The sequence below is a fragment of the Perna viridis genome, chromosome 2 (assembly GCF_037379345.1).
Source record: "Perna viridis isolate PV_CMFRI_1.1 ecotype Kerala chromosome 2, ASM3737934v1, whole genome shotgun sequence".
Classification (NCBI taxonomy): Eukaryota; Metazoa; Mollusca; class Bivalvia; order Mytilida; family Mytilidae; genus Perna; species Perna viridis.
The window spans coordinates 60,540,188-60,547,670 of record NC_142446.1 but is presented as its reverse complement, the minus strand read 5'-3'; the positions used below and the strand labels follow the sequence as shown (position 1 = coordinate 60,547,670).

General features: G+C 35.9%; 1 long non-coding RNA gene across 1 annotated transcript; it reads left to right on the top strand.

Moving 5' to 3' along the window:
* The first annotated feature begins 3,565 nt into the window (after nt 1-3,565).
* Nucleotides 3,566-7,246, top strand: LOC148626314 (uncharacterized). The gene is made up of 3 exons (XR_015920034.1): nt 3,566-4,309; nt 5,415-5,549; nt 6,660-7,246. It is a non-coding gene; the product is annotated as an uncharacterized LOC148626314 (long non-coding RNA).
* Nucleotides 7,247-7,483: the final 237 nt, after the last annotated feature.

Sequence of the window (7,483 nt, the reverse complement as noted above, 5' to 3'; positions counted from 1 at the left end):
AAGTCTTTGTTCTCTTCTTTAGCTTTTCCATGAAACATGGTCTCACTAAACTCTGCTCGCATTCCCACTCGGAATTGATGTTGGCTTAGATGTACTGGGTCAGCCAGTCTCTGCACTTCCCACATAGGATACAGTACATGTATGGCATCTACTCCTTTAGCGGAACGTGCATCTCCATCTGTTGTGGCATAACGGATAAGCATACCTTGCAGTGCAAGCTGATTTCAAATGTCTTTTCCCATGGCATATTCTGATATTGGTATAGTTCTATGAAGGGTAGCAGTACAGCCTTCATGGCCTGGGCACTTTGCATCAAATCCCTTTCCTCTGAGCCAAGCTCCCTTCCAACATAGCTGGTTTAGTGAAGATGCTGCGACTACAAACTTCCATGGAGTAATTTTGTTCAATCGCAAGCATCTGTGCCTGTGATGCATTTAACCCTGGTTTCTTCCTGCTGGACCTTGTTGCAGTTGGGTACCTGCCATCTAAGGTCACATCTATCACATTTTCTGGTTGTCCCTTCTTTTTGTTGTATGCGTTCACTTGTTCAACCTTATCTTTCTTGTCATCCTTGTTCTGCTTCACCATAACTTTAGAAATTCGGTCGGTGTTTCTCTGCGTACCGCTCTTGCATGGAGGTGGAACACTTACACGCACTAAAATCTCCTGGGTCTTGGGGCTTCCTATTGGACTATCTAGTCCTGCTGAAACTAGTTCAATGTTAGTACCGGCTGGATTTGGCCCTGGCTTGTTGTTTTCAACTTCTGAGTACAACTTTGCTAGTGTTGGAGTTGCAAACCAACAGTTTGCACACCGAACTCTGTACATGATACAGGCACCCCATTCTCTGTCACTATGTGGCTCCATCCATGGCCTCTTGCAAGTTTTTGGTGTTTCCCCTGTGCTGTTGGTACGCCAAGTTGAACATGTCAAACATCTTTTCACTCTCAATAATATGAGAATTATTTGATGTCACCTTTTCTTTGTCTGCTTTCAGGAACCGTGGCCGCAGGATCATACTGGATTTATTCACACCTCTTCCATCTTCTTTTACCACCTGTGCGCCGTCAGTCCTGGATACAGAATCAGCTTTGATGTCGTCTTGTCGGTGATCTTGCAGATTCATTCGGATGTAAGTTTTTGACTCTTCCTCATCTGATGAAACTGCATTCTCAAAAATGAGACCTTTCGACCATGGAGTATGACCTTTCTTGAACCGTCCAGCATTACTAACCTTGTGGCTTCCTGCTAGACCAGTTTTGCCTTTGTTGTGTGAAGTATTACCATCAGTAAACGTATTTGAATCTTCTTCTTGTATGGTTCTGCAACAAAATTTGGTATGATTTTAGTCTCAAAAGGGCTACTATTGATACTTTTTGGTTCTTTTGATAGTTTAGGTGAGAATTTGTAGATGCTGACAATGTTTACTTAGTCCTAATAAGGCTCAGGGTGCAGTCTTTTACTCATTAGATCAGATAATTTGATCCTAATAGGATACTAGATCACCCCCTGAGTGATGGGGGGTTTTCAAAGAATCATCAAAAGAAAGCCAATATGATGGTTTAATTCTGTATAATTGATAACAAATATTTGATTTGGGATTGTTTTTGTAGTTTTAAGTAGATACTAGAAAAAAAAAATAAAATGCCTTTAGAAAAAAAAAAAATGAAATTGACCATTTTTGCACCACTATATTATAATTTTCTTTCTTTCAGACCCAAATGTGATAAATCAATTTTGTTTTCTTTAAAATGTGGAGAAAAAAACTTGCTGTGATGAAAATTTCCTAAAATACCTGTGTAATTATTCAAAATTGTTCTTATCAGAAGAACTTTATGTATGAGTATGCAACCCTGAGCCTTTAGATTATTGGTGATATCGGCACCTGTAGAAAATAATTATTTACACAAATACTTTTCAACTTATCAAGAATCTGTAAATTGGGGCTGTTTTCTGAATCATGAAAGTAATTTATAATATTTTTTTCTATTTTTTATGATGTAGAAGTATTTTTAAATTTTAGCTTCAATTTGATTCCATTCTATTTTTTTTCCATATTTGGAATTTGAAAAAAAAAAATTAAACCACTTTAAAACTATTTTGATAAAAGAAAATTTGTAATTCAAATAATATAATTATCCAAGAGAAAAACACACCTTAGTTTGTGAAAATATCTCAAAAAGTAAAAAAGTTATTGCAATATTGATAAAAGTGGTCATATCTAAATTTTTGAATTTTTCAGATAAGAAAGAAGAGCTGAAAACAGTTTTGGGTAGCTGCCTTTGAAGCTGGTTTGCGGACATGATAATAGATCGATTTAATGGAAACTTTGCAGAATGATTGGAAATATGATGAAATAACAGAAGACGGTTTTATATTACAATATTTTAACTTTAGCGCATCTAATAGGTATGAGACCACAATTATCTGCCCTTAGCTGTTCGTTGTATACGAATATAGTTCCTATAATAATAGGGGATTTTACAAAAATTTTTTAGAAACACTTCCTTTCAGAATTTCTCATACTTTTTGTGCTCAAATGGAAGAGGAATAATGAAATTATTTTAGTAGATGTGTTAAAATGAGAAATTTGACATGTAGGTTGTGATTTGGTGAGGTCAAAAAAGGTTAAGTTTGTGACATCCGGAAGCCATTTTGGGTCATTTTTTAGGGTATCTCTGTGTTTATGCATATAAATTGAAAAAATAATGGTAAATCTTTTTATATTTTTCATATAAGTTGTTGGAAGGTTCAAATTAACATCCCTGAAAATCTCAATTGAATTGCGCCGGTGGAATTTTTTTAAATTACAGAAAGGCTATAAAGAAGATAGTGTTAAAATTAATTGTGGTTTAATAGAGAGAGGTATGCTTGCATACAAAAACAGCTGATATGGCTACATTTTCGTATTGGTGAGTATTTTTGTGTTTCATATGTGTAGTAGAGGTACAGTACTATTGAAAGATATCAAATTTACTATATTTTGAGAAAATTTTGCATAATTTAGCCATTTTTCAAAAGATAGGGGTTGGATATCTCAAATTTGGACTTTTTCTTTTGGTTTTGAGGGGTACCAAATCCTCTTTTTGAGAAATATTCCTACTCAACCTTGCTTGAAAAAGTAACTTTACAAAATGGATGCCTTTTTTGCAGAAGTACCATCAAAAGCTAGAGGAAAAACGTGCCCTTGGGCTAAATGGAGAGTGTTTTATTTGGACAGGGTCATGTACACCAAATGGCAAATATGGGGTCATAAATTGTAGATTTCCTGGTGCCATTGGGTGGAAATTATTATATGTGCACAGGCTTGCATACATGACACAGCATAGGGCTGCACAGTTACCGGCTGTTGATGTATCACACCTGTGCCACAATACCAAATGCATAAATGTAGCCCATCTGGTGTTGGAACCACATGGTTTCAACAACAGTAGGCAAACGTGTGTCGAAAGGGGAATGTATAGGTCACATTGCCCCTTTTCCGCCCTGTTTAGTGCACCTTAAGATGCCAGATAATAATTTAGGTATTTTAATGGATTTAAAAGAAAATGGGCAGGGGAAAGTGTTCATTTATTCATTAAATTTCAGTTTATTCGTATCAATATAAGAAATCTTTTTGAAAGATTTGGGTGGTCCTTAAAAGGACCTTTGATTTTTTTGAGCTGTCTGTCTTTTTCTTAGGCATCTTCTTCTTGCAGTATTCATCATGCATCAGCTCATCTGGTAAGGGATCTAGTTGCCCTTTTACATAGTCTGGTCTCTTTTTGTGGAGCTCTTTATGAATCTTGTGTTCCTCCAGTCTGACAGCTGCCTGTTGTAACCTTCTTGTCTTTACTTTAGGTTTCTGCTCATAAGTCCTTTTGTAAGTATACTCTCTGTCCATTTTATCTAAGGAGGTCTCACAGTCTTCAGACACTTTAATGTTCAACTCTTTGCTTTTCATCTTGGCTGATGTACCAGGTCTGTTGTTGGTCCTGTGTATTGCAGAATGAAGTCTGCCTTCCATGTTTTTTCCATGAGTTTCATTTTTTGGTAAACTCACACTCAATGCACGATGAACTCCTTCATTTTTATTTGTTGTGTGGAACTTTCTCATGCTATTGACTGCTTCCTCACTAAGTATCATTTTCAGTAGTTCTAGCAGTATAATTTCATCAATTTTGTCTATTTTCAGCACAGCGATGTTGTAAGTGCTGAGGTGAAAGGATCTGGTCCACCAGTTATCACTGACTGTACCTTTGCATACGCAGACTCCTTAAGGCAAGATGAACAGTCTCCACCATAACACTGGACTGTAGTTGAAAGAATGGTAGGTAGTTTTTTACAAACTTTTTCTGTGTCCTGGTTATATTCATTCATTAACTGGTTCAGTATCATGGAACTGCGACACTTCAAGTCCAGGCTAAACATTTTCTTCAAGTCTTTGTTCTCTTCTTTAGCTTTTCCATGAAACATGGTCTCACTAAACTCTGCTCGCATTCCCACTCGGAATTGATGTTGGCTTAGATGTACTGGGTCAGCCAGTCTCTGCACTTCCCACATAGGATACAGTACATGTATGGCATCTACTCCTTTAGCGGAACGTGCATCTCCATCTGTTGTGGCATAACGGATAAGCATACCTTGCAGTGCAAGCTGATTTCAAATGTCTTTTCCCATGGCATATTCTGATATTGGTATAGTTCTATGAAGGGTAGCAGTACAGCCTTCATGGCCTGGGCACTTTGCATCAAATCCCTTTCCTCTGAGCCAAGCTCCCTTCCAACATAGCTGGTTTAGTGAAGATGCTGCGACTACAAACTTCCATGGAGTAATTTTGTTCAATCGCAAGCATCTGTGCCTGTGATGCATTTAACCCTGGTTTCTTCCTGCTGGACCTTGTTGCAGTTGGGTACCTGCCATCTAAGGTCACATCTATCACATTTTCTGGTTGTCCCTTCTTTTTGTTGTATGCGTTCACTTGTTCAACCTTATCTTTCATGTCATCCTTGTTCTGCTTCACCATAACTTTAGAAATTCGGTCGGTGTTTCTCTGCGTACCGCTCTTGCATGGAGGTGGAACACTTACACACACTAAAATCTCCTGGGTCTTGGGGCTTCCTATTGGACTATCTAGTCCTGCTGAAACTAGTTCAATGTTAGTACCGGCTGGATTTGGCCCTGGCTTGTTGTTTTCAACTTCTGAGTACAACTTTGCTAGTGTTGGAGTTGCAAACCAACAGTTTGCACACCGAACTCTGTACATGATACAGGCACCCCATTCTCTGTCACTATGTGGCTCCATCCATGGCCTCTTGCAAGTTTTTGGTGTTTCCCCTGTGCTGTTGGTACGCCAAGTTGAACATGTCAAACATCTTTTCACTCTCAATAATATGAGAATTATTTGATGTCACCTTTTCTTTGTCTGCTTTCAGGAACCGTGGCCGCAGGATCATACTGGATTTATTCACACCTCTTCCATCTTCTTTTACCACCTGTGCGCCGTCAGTCCTGGATACAGAATCAGCTTTGATGTCGTCTTGTCGGTGATCTTGCAGATTCATTCGGATGTAAGTTTTTGACTCTTCCTCATCTGATGAAACTGCATTCTCAAAAATGAGACCTTTCGACCATGGAGTATGACCTTTCTTGAACCGTCCAGCATTACTAACCTTGTGGCTTCCTGCTAGACCAGTTTTGCCTTTGTTGTGTGAAGTATTACCATCAGTAAACGTATTTGAATCTTCTTCTTGTATGGTTCTGCAACAAAATTTGGTATGATTTTAGTCTCAAAAGGGCTACTATTGATACTTTTTGGTTGTTTTGATAGTTTAGGTGAGAATTTGTAGATGCTGACAATGTTTACTTAGTCCTAATAAGGCTCAGGGTGCAGTCTTTTACTCATTAGATCAGATAATTTGATCCTAATAGGATACTAGATCACCCCCTGAGTGATGGGGGGTTTTCAAAGAATCATCAAAAGAAAGCCAATATGATGGTTTAATTCTGTATAATTGATAACAAATATTTGATTTTGGATTGTTTTTGTAGTTTTAAGTAGATACTAGAAAAAAAAAATAAAATGCCTTTAGAAAAAAAAAAAATGAAATTGACCATTTTTGCACCACTATATTATAATTTTCTTTCTTTCAGACCCAAATGTGATAAATCAATTTTGTTTTCTTTAAAATGTGGAGAAAAAAACTTGCTGTGATGAAAATTTCCTAAAATACCTGTGTAATTATTCAAAATTGTTCTTATCAGAAGAACTTTATGTATGAGTATGCAACCCTGAGCCTTTAGATTATTGGTGATATCGGCACCTGTAGAAAATAATTATTTACACAAATACTTTTCAACTTATCAAGAATCTGTAAATTGGGGCTGTTTTCTGAATCATGAAAGTAATTTATAATATTTTTTTCTATTTTTTATGATGTAGAAGTATTTTTAAATTTTAGCTTCAATTTGATTCCATTCTATTTTTTTTCCATATTTGGAATTTGAAAAAAAAAAATTAAACCACTTTAAAACTATTTTGATAAAAGAAAATTTGTAATTCAAATAATATAATTATCCAAGAGAAAAACACACCTTAGTTTGTGAAAATATCTCAAAAAGTAAAAAAGTTATTGCAATATTGATAAAAGTGGTCATATCTAAATTTTTGAATTTTTCAGATAAGAAAGAAGAGCTGAAAACAGTTTTGGGTAGCTGCCTTTGAAGCTGGTTTGCGGACATGATAATAGATCGATTTAATGGAAACTTTGCAGAATGATTGGAAATATGATGAAATAACAGAAGACGGTTTTATATTACAATATTTTAACTTTAGCGCATCTAATAGGTATGAGACCACAATTATCTGCCCTTAGCTGTTCGTTGTATACGAATATAGTTCCTATAATAATAGGGGATTTTACAAAAATTTTTTAGAAACACTTCCTTTCAGAATTTCTCATACTTTTTGTGCTCAAATGGAAGAGGAATAATGAAATTATTTTAGTAGATGTGTTAAAATGAGAAATTTGACATGTAGGTTGTGATTTGGTGAGGTCAAAAAAGGTTAAGTTTGTGACATCCGGAAGCCATTTTGGGTCATTTTTTAGGGTATCTCTGTGTTTATGCATATAAATTGAAAAAATAATGGTAAATCTTTTTATATTTTTCATATAAGTTGTTGGAAGGTTCAAATTAACATCCCTGAAAATCTCAATTGAATTGCGCCGGTGGAATTTTTTTAAATTACAGAAAGGCTATAAAGAAGATAGTGTTAAAATTAATTGTGGTTTAATAGAGAGAGGTATGCTTGCATACAAAAACAGCTGATATGGCTACATTTTCGTATTGGTGAGTATTTTTGTGTTTCATATGTGTAGTAGAGGTACAGTACTATTGAAAGATATCAAATTTACTATATTTTGAGAAAATTTTGCATAATTTAGCCATTTTTCAAAAGATAGGGGTTGGATATCTCAAATTTGGACTTTTTCTTTTGGTTTTG